Source organism: Primulina tabacum, chromosome 8 (genome assembly GCF_025594145.1).
Source record: "Primulina tabacum isolate GXHZ01 chromosome 8, ASM2559414v2, whole genome shotgun sequence".
In the NCBI taxonomy this organism is placed as follows: domain Eukaryota; kingdom Viridiplantae; phylum Streptophyta; class Magnoliopsida; order Lamiales; family Gesneriaceae; genus Primulina; species Primulina tabacum.
Genome location: NC_134557.1, coordinates 38,600,148 through 38,626,679, shown reverse-complemented (window position 1 = coordinate 38,626,679; position 26,532 = coordinate 38,600,148). Strand labels below are relative to the sequence as shown.

General features: G+C 38.5%; 1 pseudogene; it reads left to right on the top strand.

The window, feature by feature from the left end:
• Nucleotides 1-25,350, top strand: LOC142554759 (uncharacterized; annotated as a pseudogene).
• The last annotated feature ends 1,182 nt before the right edge of the window (nt 25,351-26,532 follow it).

Sequence of the window (26,532 nt, the reverse complement as noted above, 5' to 3'; positions counted from 1 at the left end):
ATGGGATTTATATCATTGAAAAAATGTACATATTGGAAACACCGAACTGAATGAATATGAGACAAAAGGCGATTTACAAAATATGCAACATTAGATGAAATTGTATCGTCTTCATGGTGTTGAGACAAAAGGGATAGAGTGCACCCCTTGTCGCTGCCTCTAGAACCACCAACAGGGCAGCCAGGCCATTTTCATTGTGTTGATTTCGGACAGGCTCTGTTTCAAGCGTTAGTTCATCAGGATCATCCGACGATTCGGGTCATTTTACGGATCAAAATGGTTTTAGAGGACACATTGAGAACAGAGTATTAAGCCCACTTTCTCGAAGCCCTGGTCGAGGATTGAGGTGTATTACAACCGCCACTTTGTCTATCAATGCTCGAATTAATGGGATTAATTTGGACTATTCAAATGGGAAACTGGAAGATGGAAGGAATGAATTTCATAAGTTGCCCCTTCCACCTGCTTCTTTAGTTAGCCTTTCCTCATTATCGACCCTAAGAAGTCCCGGAACACCTGAAAGACCTGGTGGTATTTCTTCAAATTGGAGGAAAGGAAAGTTTCTTGGAAAAAGCACATTTGGTCATGTTTATCTCGGTTTTAATAGTGAGAACGGGCAAATGTACGCTATTAAAAAAGTTAAAGTTGTCTCGGATGATCAATCTTCAAGGGAGAGCCTAAAGCAACTGAACCAGGAAATAGCTTTGCTAAGTCAGCTTTCGCACCCAAACATTGTTCAATACCACGGAAGTGATCTGATACCACTTGATAGGATCGGTTAATATAGTTGAGAGTGATTAGAAGGAGGGGTTGAATAAACGCTCTGCTTTTTGTTATTTTTTGACAGATGAATCGGTCTTTAGATTGACTGATCCTGAAATCTTGTTTGTCGATATAAATCAGTCAACTAATAATAGTGCGGAAATAGACTGAAATATATATTGAATACTCAGTGTAGAATATTGTAAAAACTGAATAAGTAATAAACTAGAACACACGAATTTTATGGATATTCAAAGTCTTCAAATGCTTCTACATCACTCTTTCTATCTCAAAGATATGTTTTTCACTAAAAGCCTTTGATGTAAACAACAGATTGTAATAATTAACTTCAGTTGAACTTATACACTCCCAAACTGAAACTCTTAGTTTTTCAAATTTCTTACAACAGAAAACTGATTTTCTCTTAACAAGTAGTCTGACTGCCACGAATTAATACAAAGAAATAAGAGCGTGAGTGTGCGATTTATAGATTTAGAAAATTCTTGAAGAGAGTATCGCAACTGATCGATGATCGACAATAGTGTGTTCAGTATGTTCACCAACCTTCTTCAACTGAGTTGATCAGCTATATATATAGTCTTCGAACCCAACGGTCGTATTGAATACATCTAATGACAAATATGCGTTGTGATGCAATCCGGGTGAAATGGACGAGCCGGGTCGGGTGCTCTACCGAATCTGCTATAAATATAGTGAAGGAAATAAGAGCAAGATGTCTGGATCAGAAGCTTCTTCCCTGGTCGAACAAGATGTCCTGAACTTAAGAAGATAACCACATGAATGGGCGCCGGAGAGGTGTCTGACGTGGCCACTCCGATGTTTAAGTCAGTGAATGCTTTAAGAACAAAACCAATGTAACCAAATGATGATTGTGATATTGTTGTAAGAGTTTATGCCATAAATGAGTAGTAAATGTGAGTATTCAATATCTGAATAGAGAAAATCAATGTAAAAAGAGAACCTGGCATTTATAGTAGGGGATGTAATGATGAACTCGTTCTACGTGCTACCTACTAATTATAGTAGGACGGCTGATTATACTCTATTTTCTGACATGTCAAATCTCATACTAGTCACATCCAGCCTACATGATTTTGTCAACCACTTGGATTAGTGTCAGAGATGGGACAGCCGCGCACACCCTATCTTACTAGTATACTTAAGTGCGGCGATCATATCGAAGTGGTCCGGGTAAAAAACTTTTCGGGAGTTTGCATGAGAGCCCGAGCACTCAATAGCCCGGGGAGAAAACGCCCGGGGAGCTCAATGGCCCGGCCTCTGACGAACCCTTTTCGTAGATTCTACCTGACGAGCTATCCATCCAATGTCCCGGGTCACTCGGGACCCGGGCTTCTTTTGTAGACCTCGCCCATTATTCCCGGGTCTCGCCCATTATTCTCGGATCCTCCATGACCCGGGAATAATCCATAGCCCTGACTTGATGAACTATTCATGTCCCTGACCCAGGCATTATCCATATCCCGGGATATCCCGGAGCATCATCACTCCCATCTTTAATAGTCGAGCTAGAGTCATACTCGCTGTCCCGATTAGTCTTGTATGCCCGGTCAGGGAAAATAATTTGTCATTTAGTCTCCCCGATTTAGTAGGACTGATGTCATATTTTTAGGGCTGACGTAAGCCCTAGAATCCAAACTTGTCAGAAACTTTTCGTATTTCGAGAATACAAATCATGACAACGCCTCGAATTTTGAGCCGGTCTTTTCACTTTTTCCCGTACGATTTCCAATGTCCATCTCAATCGTCCATCTGTTCCGCGATTAACGGCTCAGATTAATCCCTTCCTCCCTATATATACGATTTCTTTAGGCTCATTTCTACTTTTCACTTCTTGCACTTTTAATCCTCTGAACTTCGTCTTCTCCGGCGACGCGCTCTCTCATCTCAGGCGATCTCTCTGTTACCAGTCACCGGCCACCATCTTTACCTCGTAAGTCCGCTTATCCTTTGTCCTCTACCTCTGTGTTCTCTATTCTTCTGTCAATCATGTCCCATTCCACTTCCTCCACCTCTGGCCAAAATGTTAAAGGTCTCTCGGTGGACAATTCCCCGATCCCTTCTAAAACTTCTGTCCACATACCCATAGCCATCCCTATTCCATCCTCCCGACTTCTTTCGAAAAAACAAAAAACCATAATCACCGCCTCTTCTTCCCAACCAACCGGTCCCCGGGGCAAAGGGAAGGACAAGGTTGCAGGGCCCTTGTGGTTCTCCACAGTGACTTCCACTCTCCGTCCCGGGGCTTCGGAGGAAATTAGGTCCCTAGGATCGATCACTTCCAATTATAAAATCAAGATTCCCGGGCCCAACGATCACCCGGATACTCCTCCTCCTGACTTCCAAACCTTCTTCATAGAACAACTTAGGAGTGTGCTTCGATTCTCGGTTCATCATTTCTTTGAAGGGGTTGCCCGGTTCTTTGGGCTCCCCATTAATCATCTCCACTCCAATGCCTTTATAATCATGGGGGCGACTTTCATTTTAATCCGTATGAAAGATATCCCTATCAATTCTTTTAATTTTCATTTTTCTACTCTTGTCGGTTTAATGACGGAGTCTTTTCTTTCATGGCCCGGATGCATTTCCGATTCTTGACAGATATCCCTTCCTCCTTGAAGTGATGGAAAACCAAATTCTTCTTCCTTCAACTCCCCAATCCCCTGACATGCTCGAAAGGCTTCTTGCACTCAATGCCCGAGAAGCCTGAACTTCCTCGGGATTTCAAACTTCTCCCCCCTTTCATCCATGCCTGGGACGCCTTGGAAAACCAGTCCTTCCTATCATCAGTGTTGATTGGGGGGACAATCTGGTTCACTATGGGATAGGGCCCCGCCCTCAAGACCCTTTGGACCAGATAATAGACGAGTTCGGCCAGGCCGGTCCACAGACTGGTAAATTACTTTCCTCTTAGCTTTTAACTCTTTCTCATGTTTTATTTCTTTAACATTTATTTTTGGTGCAACAGAGGAAGAAATGATCAAGGCCAGCCTACTCGAAGCAGCTGCCCGGAAAAAGGCTGAGCAGGAGCAGGCCCGGGAAGAGAAGAGGATCCGGGAAGCACAAGAGCAAGAAGAGCTCCGGGCCAGGGCAGAGGCTGAGACCAGGGAAGAGACCGTTCCTACCAGGGGGAGACCACCTCTCTGGTCAGTGAAGAGGATCCGGCTCCTCTGAACCATCGCAAAAGAAAAGCTGTGATTGAGCCGACCATCGAGACAGTTACTGTGGAAGAGGAGGAGCCCGAGATAACCTCCCGATCACACCCTCCTCTCGATTCATCTGCTGGCCCTACTTGTGGGGACCCGGATGCTGACTCATTCTTTTCAATCGTCATTAGGATTTAATGGATCAATTAAATAAACTGGGTCGTAAATTTTTTTTTTAAATGTTGAACACTTTATAAACAAGTGTACAAAGTTCTACAACAAATTAGGTCTCATCTCATTCAAATTACAAGATCAAGTTTAATATCTACAAGATGATCCAAAGTACAAGTCTTGTACAAAAGAAAGCCATACAACCTAGTATTCAACAACTACATATCAAGTGTTGAAATTCAGTTCTACATCTAGGCCCGGATCTCCACTCTAATCTCGATCGTTCATCCTCTTCTCGACTCTGATCCTGCCCCACCTGTTGTTATGCACACATACAAACTGTAATGCTCGAGATTTTAGTTTAATACTTCTGAGTTTACTATGTATTATGAATAAGGGAATGGAAGAATAGACATGGAGAGGCAAAGTTACAATTCGAGTTTGGTGTACAGTACAGTCAGTGCACCCGCGCTTTAAAAGCTACCGCACCCGCGGTGTTGGGACAGAGAGGGCAACGCACCCGCGTTCCAAAAGCCAGCGCACCCGCGGTCGTTCCTTCTGAATTTGTGGAAGTATTACAGTAGGCTCAGCGCACCCGCGGTGCAGAGCTAGTGCACCCGCGGTGCGACGTGTTGAATAAAGAATAAGACATTTGCCTTGCATGTAAAATCTATATGTGAAGTGTCTTCATTCCTGCATTTTCAGCAGCAAAAGGACCGAGAGCAAATTCAGAGATTTCTCCAAACTTCATTTCATCTTAGACATTTGATTGTGAAGAATCTAACCATCCGATTTTCGATCCGAGTTCATATTTGTGTTCTTCGTATTACTAGCTTCGAAAGGATGTAAGTTTTGTTATGTTCTTGTTTGATTTGGCAATATGATGTTGGAGAAATCAGATTTTGAGTACTATCATGTGTTCTTGTGATTATTATGAACTTATATTCATAACCGGATCGAAGAACGGATATGATATGCGAGTTTATTCATTTTCCAGCATGTCTTGAGTTGAGAATATGCAGATTGGGAGATTATGATGTATAGATTGTGATGGTTAGGAGCTGATGATATAATTCTCGTGTTGGTATTATCGTTATATAGAGACTACGCCGTTATGCCGTCGAAATTTATTGAAATTGCCTATAGATCTACACACATATCCTACCTTGAATTGGATATTGATATGGTACATGTTATATATGTTATTTCAGATTGGTATTGACAGATTTGATATCGAGATTTCAAGACTTAGACTTGTTCAAACCGAGACTACGACGAGAAAGGTATAATTCCATGTTTGATTGGGGAGATATAACTCGAATCAGATCCGGTTTGAGTTTCCCACAAATCACATACTAGATTTCTACACCTTGTTATGTTGTGCTTTATATTGATTTATATACAAGCATTGAGATAGGAGAGTCATTGGCAGATATGCCAAGTTTCTAGACGTTCGGTGATATCGAAGCATAGGAGAAGATCGACTCCGATTGTAGATATTCGATACAGACAGGGCCGAAGTCTAGGAATAAGACGTACCGTCACCCTGATTGGGAGAGTAGGTGGGAGACTTGTTACGTCTTATTCACACCGGGATCCCTGGATTTAGATATGAGTTGAGTTAAAGAATAAGAGTCGAATTGTTTTATCTGTATTCATTAATGTGTCATAATTACTGATTTATGTGTTATGATTTTGTATGTAATTGCATGACATGCATGTATACATGTTTTATACTGGGATTTGTTCTCACCGGAGTATCCGGCTGTTGTTGTGTCTGTATGTGTGCATGACAACAGGTGGGGCAGGATCAGGGTCGAGACAAGGATGAGAGATCGAGATAGCGTGGTGATTACGGGCGTAGAAGATGGACTAGTAGCTTTTACATTTGATATGTAATGTGTTTCAAATACTAGTTTGTTTAAGTATGTAATGAAACAAGACATGTACCTACTTTGTTGAAATAAAATAGAGGTATCATTTGTGCATTATTTATATACAATTGTTTTTTATATTAAAAGCAAAAATTTTGACCCACATTTTCTAGCAAAGATCCAATTAATCCCAAAGACAATTGAGTTAGATCCCGGGTCCCCACAACAGGTGGTATCAGAGCAGTAGGTTCTGTAGATTGAGATAGAATAGAATGAGCGGGGGTAGATTGAATTTTCTTCCTTGCTTTTATTGTGCTAGCATGATTTATTGCTTTCCCTATCATATGTTGTATTGTTATCTGAGTTGATTACGGCATGTATTTGCAAAGACTGAATCAGAACCGATTCTGGATCAGAGGTATATGATCAGAGGAGGACTGAGACAGATTGTATAGATTGTGTATTAATCTGTTTGATAATCAGATATGCCTCCTCGACGAGTACCGCAACCATTAGCAGGTCGGGCACCAGAACAGGGCAGTACATCCAATGATCCGATGGATGTGACCGCTACACCAATGGAGACTTTGCTGAAAAGGTTTCATTCGTCCCAACCGCCGACACTGAAGGGCACAGAAAATTCAGTTGAGTGTGAAATTTGGCTCGATGACATCGAGATGCTATTTGAATCTCTTGACTACACTGACGAGCGACGAGTTAAACTTATTGGGCATCAATTGCAAGAAGTTGCAAAGAATTGGTGGCTTACCACGAAGAAAGCATTGGAGCATCGTGGCACAGAGATCACTTGGAAAGTTTTTAAAGCAGAGTTCTATCAACGCTTCTTTCCCGTGTCCTACTGAAAAGATAAAGGTGCTGAATTTGCCAATTTGAGACAAGGACAGCTGAATATCGAAGAATATGTGGCAAAGTTTTCGACATTGCTTCGATTTGCTCCTCACGTCGTAGAGAATGACGAGGCCATTGCAGATCAGTTTATCAATGGCTTGAATCCTGATATATTTACCTTGGTGAATACCGGTAGACCCAACAATTTTGCAGATGCCTAGAACCGTGCCAATGGGGCAGAATCTGGATTGCTTAGGCAACGAAGCACTTCCTACGTCGCTCCGACTCCTAGACCGCCACAACCCTCTATTCAACCCCCTCCCAGATTTGAGAGCGGTGGTAGTAGCAGCGGGAGGAAAGACCAATTGAAAGCGAAGGGCAAGGCAGTTCAAGAGATCAGAGAGCAGTTCGTCGAGCTTCAGTGGATCACGACAGAGAGGTCCTGGCCAGAGTACAGAGTATACAGGTGTGTATTGCAGTTCTTGTGGAGGCAAACATGCCACAGATCAGTGTCAGGGTGTGATGGGTCACTGCATTATATGTAGACAACAAGGATATTTCGCCAGAGTCTGTCCACAGAAAGGAGTACAACAAGCTCAGAGTGTAGGAGCATCTGGCTCAGTAACTCAGCCTGAGAGGCAAGCTTCATCTGTTCATTCCTTTCAGCCAACCCCTACATAGACCCAGCCCCGAGCCAGAGGTAGCCAGACAGTGAGCCAACCTCCCAGACAGCAGGCTCGAGTATTTGCACTGACAGAAGAGCAGGCCCAAGATTAACCAGACGATGTGATAGCAGGTAACTGTTTTCTTTGCGGTTATCCTGCTTATGTATTGATAGATACGGGTACATCTCATACTTTTATATCTGAACGATTTGCATTGATGCATGCTCTACCTGTCGAGTCATTATCTGCTGTAGTGTCTATTTCTTCTCCGTTGGGGAGTTGTTTGATATTCGTGACTTCGGTTAGACATTGCATGCTACAGTTCGAAGGTCATGAGATTGACTTAGATTGCATTGTGCTTGGGTTATCTGATTTTGATTGTATTATCGGTATCGATATGTTAACCAAGTACAGAGCCACTGTAGATTGTTTCCAGAAGATTGTTAGATTCAGACCAGAAATGGCTGATGAGTGGAAATTCTACGGTAAGGGTTCCAGAGCTCGGATTCCCTTGATATCTGTGTTGTCTATGAGTCGATTATTGCAGAAAGGAGTAGAGGGGTTCCTTGTATATTCAGTAGATCTACTGAAATCGAGCCCAGCATTGGCAGATCTGCCAGTCGTATGCGAGTTTGCGGATGTATTCCCAGATGAGATCCCAGGGTTACCTCCAGTCCGAGAGGTAGATTTCAGTATTGATCTCCTACCAGGTACCGTTCCTATATCTCGAACTCCCTATAGAATGGAACCTATTGAATTGAAAGAATTGAAAGAACAGCTTGAAGATTTATTGGCCAAGGGTTACATCAGACCGAGTGTGTCTCCTTGGGGTGCTCCGGTACTGTTTGTGCGAAAGAAAGACGGTTCGATGAGATTGTGTATTGATTACCGGCAGCTGAACAAGGCAACAGTAAAGGACAAATATCCCCTGCCTCGTATCGACGATTTATTTGACCAGTTGCAGGGATCTTCTGTCTATTCCAAAATCGATCTGAGATCTGGATATCACCAGCTGAGAGTCCGAGATCTTGATATACCGAAGACAACGTTCCGAACCAGGTATGGACATTATGAGTTTATCGTCATGCCTTTTGGTTTAACGAATGCTCCAGCGGTGTTTATGGGATTGATGAACCGTGTCTTTCAGAAGTATTTGGATGAGTTTGTTATTGTTTTTATTGATGATATTTTGGTATATTCCAAGAGTATGATTGAGCATGCCGAACATTTAAGAATTGTGTTGCAAACACTGAAAAATGAAAAACTATATGCTAAACTGTCAAAATGTGAGTTTTGGCTAAGACAGGTTGTCTTTTTGGGGCATATCATATCTGGAGACGGTATTTATGTTGATCCAAGTAAAGTTGAAGCTGTGATTAGTTGGCCTAGACCGACTTTTGTACCAGAGATACGCAGTTTCATTGGTTTGGCAGGGTACTATCGACGATTTAGTAAAGATTTCTCCAGTATAGCGAAGCCGATTACCCAGTTGACACAGAAGAATGCGCCATTTGTGTGGTCTGAAGCCTGTGAATCTAGCTTCTTGGAGTTAAAGAAATGATTGGCCAGTGCTCCTATATTGACTATCCCTTCAGGTACTGGTGATTTCGTTGTATATTGTTATGCATCTCACAGAGGGCTAGGATGTGTTCTGATGCAGCGGGGACATGTCATTGCTTATGCATCGAGACAGTTGAAGCCACACGAGACTCGTTACCCAATTCATGATCTTGAATTGGCGGCCATTGTATTTGCATTGAAGTTATGACGACATTACCTTTATGGCGAGAAGTTTGAAATCTACTCTGATCACAAAAGCTTGAAATACCTGTTTTCGCAGTCAGAATTGAATATGAGACAGCGTAGATGGCTCGACTTATTGAAGGATTTCGATTGCGAAATCAAGTACTATCCAGGGAAGTCTAATGCAGCAGTGGATGCCTTGAGTCGAAAGGTATGTGCTCTATCCTTATCGACGATAGGTATTTCGAATATGATTGAAGACTGCTGTTTGTCTGGGTTAGCATTTGATACAGATAGTCGACCATTGCGACTTGCTACGATTCGAATGGAACCAGAATTGATTGTGCGCATTAAAGGAGCACAGAAAAATGATCAGAATGTGCAGAAGTCGATTGAGATGGTCAGATCATGACATCATTCAGAGTATCAAGTACATGATCATGTTTTGTATGTGAATAACCGTCTTGTAGTGCCAGATGTTTCAGATTTGAAACAACAGATTTTATCAGAAGCGCACTGTAGTCGGTTTAGTATTCATCCTGGTGGCAGAAAGATGTACAATGATCTGAAGATACAATTTTGGTGGAAACAAATGAAATCAGACATTGCAGAATTTGTATCTAAGTGCCTGAATTGCCAAAAGGTGAAGGCCGAGAGGAAGAAACCCGAAGGTTTACTTCAGAGTTTATCTATTCCTGAATGGAAATTGGATCACATTTTCATGGATTTTTTTACGAATTTACCACGATCATCCCTGGGTTGTGATGCGATTTGGGTCGTAATTGACAGATTGATCAAATCAGCATGTTTTATTCCATACAAAATGACGTACCGATATGATCAAATGACAGAGATATATGTCCGAGAGGTATTCAGATTGCATGGTGTGCCGAAATCTATCGTATCAGATCGTGATCTCCGATTCACTTCACATTTCTGGCACAGTTTGCAGCAGGCTCTAGGTACGCATTGCACCTGAGTACTGCATATCATTCTCAGACAAACGGACAGTCAGAGCGGACTATCCAGATATTAAAGGATATGCTGAGAGCTGTAGTGCTAGATTTTGTCACTAGTTGGCAAGATTCACTACCACTTTGTGAATTCTCGTACAACAACAGCTATCAGACGAGCATCGAGATGGCACCGTTTAAAGCATTATACGGAAAGAAGTGCAGATATCTGCTGTATTGGGATGACATCTCAGAGGTACCAGAATTGGGGCCTGATATGATTCGTGAAATGACTGAGAAAGTTAAAGTGATCCAGAAAAGAATGAAGACAGCGCAGGATAGGCAAGCCAAGTATGAAAATGTACGTCGTCGACCGTTAGTATTTGAACAGGGAGACAGAGTATTTTTGAAAATTTCTCCCTTCAAGGGCGTTGTCAGATTTGGCAAACGTGGAAAATTGTCTCCTAGATACATCGGTCCATACGAGATTCTTGAAAAGATTGGCGATCGTGCCTATCGACTCGCCATTCCTCCTTCTCTATCTGGGATACATGATGTCTTTCATGTGTCGACACTGCGTAGATATATGCCTGATACTTCTCATGTCATTCAGCCTGACGAAGCCGAGCTTGACAACACTTTAAGTTATATTGAACAGCCAATTCAGATTCTGGATCGGAAAGAAAAACAGCTCAGAACGAAGACTATTCCGTTAGTGAAAGTTCAGTGGAGTTGTCATGGCACTGAAGAAGCAACTTGGGAGACAGAATCAGAGATGAGACAAAGATATCCAGAGTTATTTCCATGATGTGAGTATTTATTCAGCTTTTGATTAGATTGCTTCTTTTACCTATTTTGATTGATTGCTTGCGAGTTCGAGGACGAACTCATATCTAAGAGGGGGAGAAATGTAATGCCCGAAATTTTAGTTTAATACTTTTGAGTTTACTATGTATTATGAATAAGGGAATGGAAGAATAGACATGGAGAGGCAAAGTTGCAATTCGAGTTTGGTGTACAGTACAGTCAGTGCACCCGCGCTTTAAAAGCTACCGCACCGCGGTGTTGGGACAGAGAGGGCAACGCACCCGCGTTCCAAAAGCCAGCGCATCCGCGGTCGTTCCTTCTGAATTTGTGGAAGTATTACAGTAAGCTCAGCGCACCCGCGGTGCGACGTGTTGAATAAAGAATAAGCCATTTGCCTTGCATGTAAAATATATATGTGAAGTGTCTTCATTCCTGCATTTTCAGCAGCAAAAGGACCGAGAGCAAATTCAGAGATTTCTCCAAACTTCATTCCATCTTAGACATTTGATTGTGAAGAATCTAACCATCCGATTTTCGATCCGAGTTCATATTTGTGTTCTTCGTATTACTAGCTTCGAAAGGATGTAAGTTTTGTTATGTTCTTGTTTGATTTGGCAATATGATGTTGGAGAAATCAGATTTTGAGTACTATCATGTGTTCTTGTGATTATTATGAACTTATATTCATAACCGGATCGAAGAACGGATATGATATGCGAGTTTATTCATTTTCCAGCATGTCTTGAGTTGAGAATATGCAGATTGGGAGATTATGATGTATAGATTGTGATGGTTAGGAGCTGATGATATAATTCTCGTGTTGGTATTATCGGTATATAGAGACTACGCCGTTATGCCGTCGAAATTTATTGAAATTGCCTGTTGATCTACACACATATCCTACCTTGAATTGGAGATTGATATGGTACATGTTATATATGTTATTTCAGATTGGTATTGACAGATTTGATATCGAGATTTCAAGGCTTAGACTTGTTCAAACCGAGACTACGACGAGAAAGGTATAATTCCATGTTTGATTGGGGAGATATAACTCGAATCAGATCCGGTTTGAGTTTCCCACAAATCACATACTAGATTTTTATACCTTGTTATGTTGTGCTTTATATTGATTTATATACAAGCATTGAGATAGGAAAGTCTTTGGCAGATATGCCAAGTTTCTAGACGTTCGGTGATATCGAAGCATAGGAGAAGATCGACTCCGATTGTAGATATTAGATACAGACAGGGCCGAAGTCTAGGAATAAGACGTACCGCCACCCCGATTGGGAGAGTAGGTGGGAGACTTGTTACGTCTTATTCACACCGGGATCCCTAGATTTAGATATGAGTTGAGTTAAAGAATAAGAGTCGAATTGTTTTATCTGTATTCACTAATGTGTCATAATTACTGATTTATGTGTTATGATTTTGTATGTAATTGCATGACATGCATGTATACATATTTTATACTGGGATTTTTTCTCACCGGAGTATCCGGCTGTTGTTGTGTCTGTATGTGTGCATGACAACAGGTGGGGCAGGATCAGGGTCGAGACAAGGATGAGAGATCGAGATAGCGTGGTGATTACGGGCGTAGAAGATGGACTAGTAGCTTTTACATTTGATATGTAATGTGTTTCAAATACTAGTTTGTTTAAGTATGTAATGAAACAAGATATGTACCTACTTTGTTGAAATAAAATAGAGGTATTATTTGTGCATGATTTATATAAAATTGTTTTTTATATTAAAAGCAAAAATTTTGACCCACATTTTCTAGCAAAGATCCAATTAATCCCAAAGACAATTGAGTTAGAGCCCGGGTCCCCACACCAACATAACAACAGCCGGATAACTCCGGTGAAAAATATATTCCCAGTATAAACAACGTATACATGCAGTTCATATAAACATATACAAAAGCATATAACATTTGTAAAACAATATGCATTGTAGTCTACGAAAGCATAAATCGATACAAAGCAATAAATCAACTCTTTGACTCTTACTCTTGACTCGACTCTTATCTAGGGATCTCGGTTGAATAAAAACGTAACAAGTCTCCCACCTACTCTTCCCAGCTAGATGGTGGTACGTTCTTATTCCCAGACATTGGCTCTCTATATCGAATCTCTGCAATAGGAGTCGATCTACTCCTAAGCACATCGATATCCACCAAATGTCCAGTGACTTGGCACCTCTGCCAAAGACTCAATACATGCTTTGCTATAAATCAATAGACTAAGCATATCAATTTCATGAATTGCAAACATCAAAGAAATTACAATAAAGTATGTGGTTTTGGGAAACTCAAGCTATCTCTTACTCGAGTCGTATCTTCCCGGTTTAACATTGGTTTATACCTTTTTTCGTAGATCAGTCTGGTCAACGAAATCAATTATCAGTCTGGCTCTATTCAGTCTTCGAAGCATTTAATACCAACTCTGGAATGACATATATTCGAGAAGTACAATATCAATATACAACTCAAATCAATACTGGATATGATCAGAACTCAATCTAATTCTGTTTCGACGGCATAACAGCACAATCTCGATATATCGGCAAACTCAAATATTAATAGATATCAATCCCAACTCATAATCAATAACAAATACAAGCTAGAATTCTCTAAATCTGCATAGTCTCAAGCAACATAAGATGGAAATTGATAACAATTTCATACGGTGTCCGTTCTTCGATCCGATTTCGATTATTCAATTACCACAATTTCAGGAACACATAATATAGATCAAATCATGATTCCCCCAACAATATATTTTTAGTCCATGCTGAAAAGTAAATAAACTCACATACTTTTGAAGCTCTTAACGAGAGAAACAATGTACCAAACTCGGATTGAAAATCAGACGGGCGGATCTCGCAAAATCAAATTCCTATGAAATGAAGAAACTTGAAGTTGGCCATGGGCTTTTCTCAATTCTTGCTGCTCAGCCTGAAGGAAATGAAGGAATGTCATCTTTTTTATTGCATGGCAAAGAAAAGTGGTTCAATATACATTCTGCACGTCTCGCGCATATGCGCGACCATCACCAGCGCATATGCGCGAAACTCTCTGTCTCGGCAAATGATGAATTCACCATCTCGCGCATATGCACGCCTTGTCCCGCACATATGCGTGAGACCTACTGTCTCAACGCTTGTACACTCGCGCATATGCGCGAGACCTACTGTCTCGACACTCGGGTGATTCACATGCTCGCGCATATACGCGCCTAGTCTCGCGCATATGCACGAGGTCTTCTGCCTCGGGACTTGCTTCTCGCGCATATGCGCATCTCGTCTCCGCGCATGTGCGCGATACCTACTGGATTTCATAACTACAATCCTCATGCTTTCCAATTTCTTGTCTCGGAGTTGTATTTCGTAATCACATCAATTTATCAATTAATAATCTCGGATTAACAGAATAAAATCTCGGTCATTACAATTCTCCCCCTCTAAGATCTGATTTCGTCCCCGAAATCACAGGCAATCAAATCACATACAAGAAGAGGATATATACAGAAGCTAAATAAGAAAACTCACATCAATGAAATAACTCTGGAAATTTCTTTCTCATATCGGATTCAGTTTCCCAAGTAGCTTCTTCAATGCCATGACGACTCCACTGAACTTTCACAAGCGGAATAGTCTTCGTTCTGAGCTGCTTTTCTTTACGATCTAGAATCTGGATCGGTTTTTCAAAATAACTCGGAGTTTCATCAAGTTCTGCCTCCTCTGGCTGAAGAACGTGTGAAGCATCAGGAAGATATTTCGGCAACATAGATACATGAAAGACATCATGTATACCAGATAGAGAAGGCGGAATGGCGAGTCGATAGGCACGAGTACCTATCTTCTCCAGAATCTTATATGGCCCAATATAACGTGGAGATAATTTTCCTTTCTTGCCAAATCTGACAATGCCTCTGAAAGGAGAAATCTTCAGAAATACTCTGTCTCTTTGCTCAAATTCTAACGGTCAACGTCAAATATTTGCATATTGGCCTGTCTGTCTTGAGCTGTCTTCATTTTCTGCTGAATCAGCTTCACTTTCTTAGTCATATCTCGAATCATATCAGGCCCAAGTTCAGGTACCTCAGATATCTCATCCCAATAAAGAGGGGATCTGCACTTCTTGCCGTACAACGTCAAATGGAGCCATCTCTATACTCGTCTGATAGCTGTTGTTGTACGAGAATTCACAAAGTGGCAAAGAATCTTGCCAACTAGTGCCAAAGTCTAGCACTACAGCTCTCAGCATATCCTCCAATGTCTGGATAGTCCGCTCTGACTGTCCGTCTGTCTGAGGATGATATGCAGTACTCAAATGTAATTTCGTACATAGAGCTTGTTGCAAACTGTGCCAAAAGTGCGTTTCGTACCTAGAGCTTGTTGCAAACTGTGCCAAAAGTGCGAAGTAAATCGAGTATCACGATCTGATACAATAGACTTAGGCACACCATGCAATCTGACAACTTCTCTGACATAAATCTCTGTCATCTGGTCGTGTCTGTACGTCATTCTGTAAGGAATAAAACATGCTGATTTGGTTAATCTGTCAATAATGACCCAAATCGCATCGCAACCTCTGGAGGATCGTGGTAGCTTCGTAACAAAATCCATGGAAATGTGATCCCATTTCCATCCTGGAATAGATAAGCTATGCAACAGACCTCCTGATTTCTTCCTTTCTGCTTTCACCTGTTGGCAATTCAAACATTTGGATACAAAATCTGCAATGTCTCATTTCATCTGTTTCCACCAAAACTGTTTCTTCATATCATTGTACATTTTTCTGCCACCAGGATGAATACAAACGACTACAGTGTGCTTCTGTTAAAATCTGCTGTTTCAAATCTGAAACATCTGGCACAACAAGTTGATTATTCACATACAATACATCATCACGAACCTGATATTCTGATCGATGCCTTGATCTGACCATCAAAATCGAGTTCTGAACATTCTAATCAACTTTCTGTGCTTCTTTAATTCAAAAGATCAACTCTGGTTCAACTTGAATTGCATATAATCTCAGAGGTTGACAATCTGTCTCAAATACTAATCCAGAAAGACAGCAATCTTCAATCAAATTCGAGACACAAATCGTCGATAAGGATAAAGAACATACCTTTCGACTCAGTACATCAGCTGCTGCATTTGATTTCCCCGGATAATATTTGACTTCACAATCAAAATCTTTCAATAAATCAAGCCATCTACGTTGCCTCATATTCAGTTCTGACTGTGAAAATAGATATTTCAAACTCTTGTGATCAGAATAAATCTCAAATTTCTCACCGTATAGATAGTGTCGCCAGATCTTCAATGCAAATACGATGGCAGCCAATTCAAGATCATGAATCGGGTATCGAGTCTCATGTGGTTTCAATTGTCTTGAAGCATAAGCAATAACATGTCCTCGCTGCATCAAAACACAACCTAGTCCTCTGTGAGAAGCATCACAATAAACAACAAAATCACCAGTACCTGACGGAATAGTCAACACAAGAGCTCTGGTTAATCTCTTCTTCAATTCCAGAAAACTGGATTCACAAGCTTCTGACCAAACAAATGGGGCATTCTTCTGAGTCAATTGAGTAATCGGCTTAGCAATGCTGGAAAAATCTTTAATGAATCGACGATAGTAGCCAGCTGAACCCATAAAACTGCGTCTCTGGCACTGATTTCGGTCTAGGCCAACTGATCACAGCCTCAACTTTGCTAGGATCAACAGAAATACCATCTCCATATATAATGTGTCCCAAAAATACAACTTGTCTCAGCCAAAACTCACATTTAGACAGCTTTGCATACAGTTTCTCATTTCTCATAATCTTCAATACGGTTCTTAAATGTTCAGCTTGATCAATAATATTCTTTGAATAAATCAGAATATCATCAATAAAGATAATCACAAAGTCATCAAGATATCTCTGAAATATACGGTTCATCAAACCCATAAATACAGCTAGAGCATTCGTTAAACCAAACGGCATGACTATAAACTCATAGTGGCCATACCTGGTTCTGAAAGTTGTTTTCGATATATCAGAATCTCTGACTCTCAGCTGATGATATCCAGATCTCATATCGATCTTGGAATAAACAGAAGAACCCTGAAACTAATCAAATAGATCATCAATACGAGGCAAAAGATATTTATTCTTTATCGTAGCCTTGTTCAGTTGCCGATAATCAATGCAGAGTCTCATTGAACCGTCTTTCTTTCTAACAAACAGTACTGGAGAGCCCCAAGGAGAAACACTAGGTCTGATGTAACCCTTGGCCAGCAAATCTTCTAGCTGCTTTTTCAATTCAATCGGTGCCATTCAGCAAACTCACATACCACTGACAAATCTGCCAATGATGGGCTCGATTTCAGACATCTACTGAATACACAAGGAACCCCTCTGCTTCTTTCTGTAATAATCGAGTCATAGACAAAACAGATATCAAAGAAATTCGAGCTCTGGAACTCTTACCGTAAAATTTTCATTGATCAGCCATGTCAGGTCTGAATCTTACAATTTTCTGGAAACAATCTACGGTAGCCATGTCAGGTCTGAATCTTACAATTTTCTGAAAACAATCTACGGTAGCCATGTACTTGGTCAGCAAATCAATACCGATAATGTAGTCAAAATCAAACAAACCGAGTACAATACAATCTAACTCAATCTCATTCCCATCATACTGCGGTATACAATGTTTAACAGACTTCACTGATATAAGACCTCTCCCCAAAGGTGAAGAGACAGATACTACAGCAGATAATGACTCAACAGGCAAATCATGTATCAATGCAAATCGCTCAGATATAAAAGTATGGGATGCACCCGTATCAATCAATACATAAGCAGGGTAACTACAAAGAGAACAGTTACCTGCAACAACATCATCAGTTGCTTCCTGAGCCTGTTCTTCAGTCAATGCAAACACTCTGGCCTGCTGTCTCGGAGGCTGGCTAACAGTCTGGCTTCCTCCTGACGTCTGCTGTGACTGGGTAATCGGTGGCTGGAAAGAGTTAACAGTAGATGATCATCTATCAGTTTGAGCCACTGATCCAGATGATTCTGCTCCCTGGGATCGTTGAGAACTTCGCTGTAGACAGACTCTGGCAAAATGTCCCTGCTGTCGACAGATATTGCAACTACCAAACACTCCTTAGCATTGCTCTGTGGGATGTCTCCCGCCACAAGTTCTGTAATAGACCCCTGTTTAACTCTTGTTCTGTCGTGAACCAATGGAGCTAGATGAACTACTACCAGACTTCTTAAACTGTTTCCCTCGGACTTTCATATTATCTTTCTTTCCATTGCTGCTACCACCACTATCAAATATGGGAGGGGGTTGGTGGAACTGAGCTGAGGGTTGTTGCTGTTTCGGTGGCTAGGCAACATACGAAGCTCCTTTCTGCCTGATCAGGCCCGCTTCTGCTCCTTTATATCGGTTCAAGGTATCAGCGAAATTATTCGGTCACCCTGCATTTACCAGTGTAAAGATCTCAGGTTTCAGCCCATTAATGAACTGATCAGTCACTGCTTCATCAGTCTCAGCAACATGAGGAGCAAAACGTAACAAGGTAGAGAATTTGGCCACATATTATTCGATATTCAGATGACAATGTCTCAGATTAGCAAACTTTGCACCGTTGTCCTTTCGGTACGACACTGGGAAGAATCGTTGATAGAACTCAGCTTTAAAGATCTTCCAAGTAATAACTGTACCTCGATGCTCCAAAGCCCTCTTGGTTGTGAGCCACCAATTCTTTGCAACGTCATGCAACTGGTGCCCAATCAGTCTAACTCTTCGTTCATATGTGTAATCTAGGGAATCAAACAGCATTTCAATATCATCAAGCCAACTCTCACAATCAATAGAATTCTCAGTGCCTTTCAAAGTCGGCGGTTTGAACGACTGAAATCTCTTCAGCAGTGTTTCCATGGGTGTTGCTGTAACATCTATCGGATTAGTAGAAGTACTACCCTGTTCTGGGATTCTTCAAGGAGGCATATCTGATTATCAAAAGGATTAGTAACCAAATATAACAAATCTGTCTCAGTCCTCCTCTGATCATCATACCTCTGATCAAGAATCGGTTCTGATTCATTCTTTCAATAATACACGTTTCCAATCAAATCAGATAATTAGGTAAAGATGTATTTTCAAAGCAATAAAACATGCTAGCACCAAAAAAGCTGGAAAGAAAACTCAATCTACCCCGCTCTCGCTTCTATCACAATCTAAGGAACATACAGCTACAGCTCTGATACCACCTGGTGTGGGGACCCGGACGCTTTCAATCATCATTAGGATTTAATGGATCAATTAAATAAACTGGGAAGTAATTTTTTTTTAATGTTGAACACTTTATAAACAAGTGTACAAAGTTCTACAACAAATTAGGTCCCATCTCATTCAAATTACAGGATCAAGTTTAATATCTACAACATATCCAAAGTACAAGTCTTGTACAAAAGAAATCCATAGAAACTAGTATTCAACAACTACATATCAAGTGTTGAAATTTAGTTCTACATCTAGGCCCGGATCTCCACTCTTATCTCGATCGTTCATCCTCTTCACGACCATGATCATGTCCCACCTGTTGTTATTGATAAAGATAAAAAATTGTATATTAATTAAATTTTTTATAATATAAATATATAGTTTTTGTTTTATTAAATGTTTAAATATTATATGTTTTATAATAAATTGTATAAAATATAAGTTGTTGTGTAATTATAAGTTTTTACTATTTTTTACAGGTTCGATAAAACAAGAATAAACTTGGCATTGCAAATAGGATTAAGATGATTCTTGGACCTGTAGAAAGTTGATGTTAATATCTACAAAATTGGTGGCAAGCATGAGATAAAAATCTTCTCACAAGTGGGATCAAATTAAGCAACAATTAAAATTACCAAAGAAGTGGCAGTTTTACCATGCTATAATATTTTGACCATATCTATCAAATTACTTGGTCAAATGGTTAAAAAAATATCACAATTCAAACAACTCAGATATCTACATGTTTTATTTTATGTGGAGAAGAAAATTCAGATGGGAAGATTTTCAAAAGTGATGTGTATTAAAATATTAATTTCTTGAAACACCAATGAAGACTTATGTGTAAAAAATAATATTTTATTTGTGGTTGTCTCCCCAAATTTGGCTATAAATAGGGGTGCATTGTAATGTATTGAGATATCCCTCATTTTATGAACAAACCTTTGAGTTCATAATATTTCTCTCTTTGTTTTTCCTTTATTTCTTCATTTAAATATAATTAGCATGTTAAATTCATATTCAAAGTTTTACACTTTGAATAATGAGTAGCTAACTTCCCAAAGTTGAGATGAAAAGGTGAAACTCTTGGCATGATAATAAGGTTATTAAAAGGTAAGAATCTATGTTTTATATTATTTAATCATTATTTATTGTTTATGTTATATTTATTTCTTTAAGTATTATTATACCCTACTTATAAGTGGGAGTTTTGATTTATTGTTGCTATATGTTATACTAAATTCTTGGAACCATTTAAATGTTAGTTTGGTATTATCAACCATTTAAAGTGGATGCCTTGATTTTTTATATGATTATATCATAATAATAATTTCTTGGTACCATTTAAATATTTGTTTGGTTTACTAACCATTTAAAGTGGGAACCTTGATTTAGTGTTTACAAATATATATATGACACAATAAATACTTGACAACATTTACAAGTTTTGGTATATATTATATACTAATAAGATAATAATATATAACATAATAAAAATATGAATATTTATTATATATTGGAACCATTTTATTAAGTGGATTTCAATAATGTTCATTAATGTTAACTTTATTAAAATACCAAGAGTGGATCCTTTAATCTCAATTACTTAAATTAAAATTTGAACAATTAAAAATTACCAATTAAAGATTCAAAACATTAAAGAAAAACAAAAACAAAAATACATTGTAGTCGACTTGTAATTACCTTAACTTCCATGTCGATACGATATTCGGATTCACCGAATTATACTACTTGTGGACAACCTGCTATTGGGAGTGCAATAATCAAAGTCGCAACAAGTTTTTGGCGTCGTTGCCGGGGAAGTATAATTTAATTTCAAGTCTATTTAATTTTGTTTATAGTTTATTTTTCTTTATTTGAATTTTTATTGCTTTTGTGTGTTTTTATTCTTTTGCATTTGCATGAGCATTTGGTCACGTACACTTAGTGGTCGACTCATTCGAAATAACCCTTTATTTTTACAAAACATGGCGGAAGAACCCATCCAAGAAAATGAAGATGAAATTCAATCTCAACATGATCATGATAGACGAAGAACACTTAGAGATCACATGAATCTTACACGTACTAGTGCACCTTCATGTCTAGTTTTTCCCCCTGATGCATCTCATTTCAATTTTAAGCCTGGTATTATCCAATTTTTACCCAATTTTCATGGCTTAGATTCTGAAAATCCATACATGCATTTACGAGAGTTTGAAGAAGTGTGCAACACATATAATGATCTAAATTGTAGCATGAACACCATTCGACTTTAGCTTTTTCCTTTTTCTTTAAAAGATAAAGCTAAAATTTGGCTACAAAATCTTAGATCGGGATCCATTCAAACTTGGGATGAATTGCAACAACAATTTTTGAAAAAGTTTTTTCCATCTCATAGAACAAATTCTTTCAAAAGGAAAATCATCACTTTCACTCAAAAACAAGGAGAAACTTTTTATCAGTGTTGGGATAGATACAAAGAATTGCTTAATCTTTGTCCACATCATGGTTTTGAAATTTGGAGAGTTGTTTCTCAATTTTATGAAGGCTTGACACCTAAATATAGGCAAATGGTTGAATTTATGTGTAATGGAACATTTGAAGATAAAGATCCAAATGAGGCAATTGAGTATCTCGATTCATTAGCTGAAAATGCTCAAAATTGGGACACTATAGGTACAATCGAACCATCAAACAAGATTCAATCTCCCACATCTGGTGGAGGTATGTACACCCTCAAAGATGAACACGATCTCCAAGCTAGATTTACCTCTTTGGCAAGAAAAGTTGAGGCACTTGAATTGAAAAAAAAATGGTCAATTAAAAGCTATTCAAGAAATTGCGTGTCACATCTGTGATACAAGTGAACATTCTACAAAAGATTGTCCCACTTTGCCCTCTTTTAAAGAATGTCTCCATGAACAAGTCAATGTTTTGAACAATTTCAAAAGGACAAATTTTGAACAATTTTCTCAAAATTACAATCCAGATTGGCGAAATAATCCAAATTTTAGTTGGAGGAATGATAATGCTGCACAATTTCCGCAACCACATTTTCAAACTCAACAAAATTTTCAAAATTATGCACCTTATGTTCCTCCACCTAAAAGAAATTTGGAAGATTTAGTGAATTCTTTCATTGCAAAGCAAGAGTCTATCAATACTCAAACTGCTCAAACCATGACAGATTTAAAAGATACTCTTGCTAAATTTGCATCTGCACTTAATGTTCATGAAAAAGGTAAATTTCCTTCACAACCACAGCCTAATCCCAAGGATCATCATTCACAAACTGGAACTTCTGGAACTCAACCGATGGATCAGGTAAAATCTGTTATTACCCTTCGAAGTGGTAAGGTTGTGGAAAAATCCATTCCTGAACCTTGTGAAGATGATGATAAATCAACTCCAAAAGGTAAGGATGTGGAATCCATAACTTGCAAAGAGGAGGTTCAACAGACAGTGTCACCACCATTCCCTCATGCATTGAAAAATACAAAAAAATCAAATTTGAATTCTGATATATATGATATTTTTAAACAAGTAAAAGTTAATATTCCTTTATTAGATGCAATAAAACAGGTACCATCATATGCCAAATTTTTGAAAGACTTGTGCACTGTGAAAAGAAAATTGAATGTGAAAAAGAAAGCATTTTTAGCCGAACAAGTAAGTGCAATCATTCAAAATAATAATACTTTGAAATACAAAGACCCTGGTTGTCCTACTATTTCATGTATTATTGGAGAACGAAAGATTAAAAAAGCCTTGCTTGATCTTGGAGCTAGTGTGAATTTATTTCCATATTCAGTTTATCAAGAACTCAATCTAGGCGAGTTAAAATCTACTTCGGTAACACTTTTACTTGCCGATAGATCTGTTAAAGTGCCAAGAGGTATGGTAGAAGACGTGTTGATCCAAGTTGATAACTTTGTATATCCTGTCGATTTCATAGTTTTAGATACACAACCTATCGAAGCTTGTAATGCAACTGTAATTCTGGGTCGTCCATTTTTAGCAACTTCTAATGCTATTATAAATTGCAGGAATAGAATAATGAAGTTGTCATTTGGTAACATGACCATGGAGCTCAATGTTTTTAATCTTTGTAAGCAACCACATGACAAAGGAGATGAAAGTGAAGATGAAAATCTTATTGAAACTCTTGTGGAAGAAAACATTCAAGAAGGGAGTACTCGTGATCAATTAGATATTTGTTCAATTGAAACTGTTAAAGAAAATATTGAAATTGATCTTGATGATTTTATCAGGTATCACTCGTTACCAGGATCAGAGAAAGAATTTGAGGCAAAATATGAGAACAAAGACGAACCACCCATATTGGAGTTAAAACCCTTGCCAGAAGAATTGAAGTATGCATTTCTTGGAGAAGATGAAACATATCCGGTGGTAATTTCTTACAAACTAGCAAGTGATCAAGAAGGTAAATTAGTTGATATGCTTAAAAGACATAAAAATCCAATTGATTGGACACTAAAAGATCTCAAGGGAATTAATCCACTAATTTGCACTCACAAAATTCACTTAGAAGAAAATGCAAAAACATCTCAACAACCCCAAAGGAGATTAAATCCACACATGAAAGATGTTGTGAAAACTGAAGTTCTCAAACTACTTGATGTTGGGATTATCTACCCTATTTCTGATAGTAAGTGGGTAAGCCCAACACAAGAAGTTCCAAAAAAATCTGGCACCACAGTGATAAAAAATGAAAAAGGTGAATTGTTAACAAGTCGAGTCCCATCTAGTTGGCGGATGTGTATTGATTATAGAAAATTAAATAACGCCACTAGAAAAGATCATTTTCCATTACCATTTTTGGATCAAATTTTAGAAAGAGTAGCAGGTCATCCATACTACTGTTTTCTTGATGAATATTCAGGTTATTATCAAATTTTCATTGCACTCGAAGATCAAGATAAAACTACATTCACATGTCCTTTTGGAACATTTGCATTTAGAAGGATGCCATTTGGATTATGCAATGCCCCAGCAACATTTCAAAGATGTATGCTAAGCATTTTTAGCGACATGGTTGAAAATTGTTTGAAAATTTTCATGGATGATTTAACTGTTTTTGGGAATACATTTGATAAATGTCTTGAAAATTTGGAAAAAGTTTTAAAAAAATGTGAGGAAAAAGGTCTTATTTTAAATTGGGAAAAATATCATTACATGATTACTTCTGGGATTGTTTTGGGACATGTCGTGTCATCTCATGGAATTGAAGTTGATAAAGCCAAAGTTGATGTCATTGCCAATATACCCCCTCCAAAAACCATTAAACAAATTCGCTCATTTTTGGGACATGCTGGATTTTATAGGAGGTATATAAAGGACTTTAGTTCAATCTCTACCCATTTGTAACCTCTTAACAAAAGACACTGCATTTGAGTGGACTCAAGACTGTCAAAATGCTTTTGATAAAATCATTCGACATTTAACATCAGCTCCTATCATGCAACCTCCTGATTGGTCTTTACCATTTGAAATCATGTGCGATGTGAGTGATTATGCAATAGGTGCAGTACTGGGTCAAAGAAGAAACGGTAAGCCTTACGTGATATATTATGCAAGTAGAACTTTAAACAATGATCAAATGAATTACTCCACAAATGAAAAAGAACTACTTGCTGTAATATTTGCATTAGATAAATTTCGTTCTTATTTGATTGGATCAACGACTATTGTGTTTACTGATCATTCTGATATTAGATATTTGTTGACCAAACAGGATGCCAAGCCACGACTGATACGATGGATTTTGTTGCTCCAAGAATTTGACATTGTGATCAAAGATAAAAAAAGGAACCGAGAATGTCGTAGCCGATCATTTATCGAGACTAGTAACAGGATCATCTTGTGAAATGACACCAATTAACGATAATTTTCCTGATGAACATCTATTTTCAGTTACTACTACACCTTGGTTTGCTAACATAGTAAATTTTCTTGTGACAGGAAAAATGCCACCGCAATGGAGTTCCCAAGATAAAAGAAAATTTTTGAATGAGGTAAAAAACTTTTATTGGGATGATCCGTATCTGTTCAAGTATTGTCCGGATCAAATTTTTCGACGTTGCATACCCGACAATGAGGTAAGTAGTGTCATTAAATTTTGTCATTCAGAAGCATGCGGAGGACATTTTTCTTCAAAGAAAACGGCTGCAAAAATCTTGCAGTGTGGATTTTATTGGCCCACTTTGTTTAAAGACACCCACAAAATCTGCAAGATCTGTGAAAATTGTCAAAAATTGGGTGCGATTTCAAAAAGAAACATGATGCCTTTGAATCCTATCATTGAAATTGAAATCTTTGACTGTTTGGGAATTGATTTTATGGGACCTTTTTCACCGTCGTTTGGATACTTGTATATTTTAGTTGCAGTTGATTATGTTTCCAAATGGATAGAGGCAATTCCATGTCGAACAAATAATCATAAAATCGTTATCAAATTTTTGAAAGAAAATATTTTTAGTAGATTTGGAATTCCTCGAGCCATGATAAGTGATGGGGGAACTCACTTTGTTAATAAACCATTTGCTTCATTAATGAAAAAATATGGTATTACTCACAAAGTAACTACTCCTTATCATCCTCAAACAAATGGACAAGTTGAATTAGCTAATAGGGAGATAAAGAAAATTTTGGAAAAAACTGTTAACTCAAATAGAAAAAATTGGTCTCTGCGACTTAATGATGCACTTTGGGCATATCGAACAGCTTTTAAAACATCATTGAATATGTCTCCCTATAAGTTGGTTTACGGAAAACATTGTCATTTGCCTGTGGAATTGGAACATAAAACTTATTGGGCGATCAAAACTTTTAATTCAAGCATGGATGATTGCAACAAATTGCGCAAATTGCAACTTAATGAACTTGATGAACTCAGGAATGATGCGTATGAGAATTCAAGGATTTATAAAGCAAAAATCAAATAATTTCATGATAAAACAATTCTTAGAAAATCTTTGAGATTGGTAAAAAAGTTTTGCTTTATAATTCTCGATTTCACATATTCCCAGGAAAATTAAGATCAAGATGGACAGGCCCATATGTTGTAAAACATGTGTATCCTTATGGAGCTGTGGATATTGAAAATCCTAAAAATGGTGATGTTTTTAAAGTGAATGGACAAAGGCTTAAACCATTTTTGGAAAATGAAATCTTTCAGGAAGAGTTTATTTCCCTT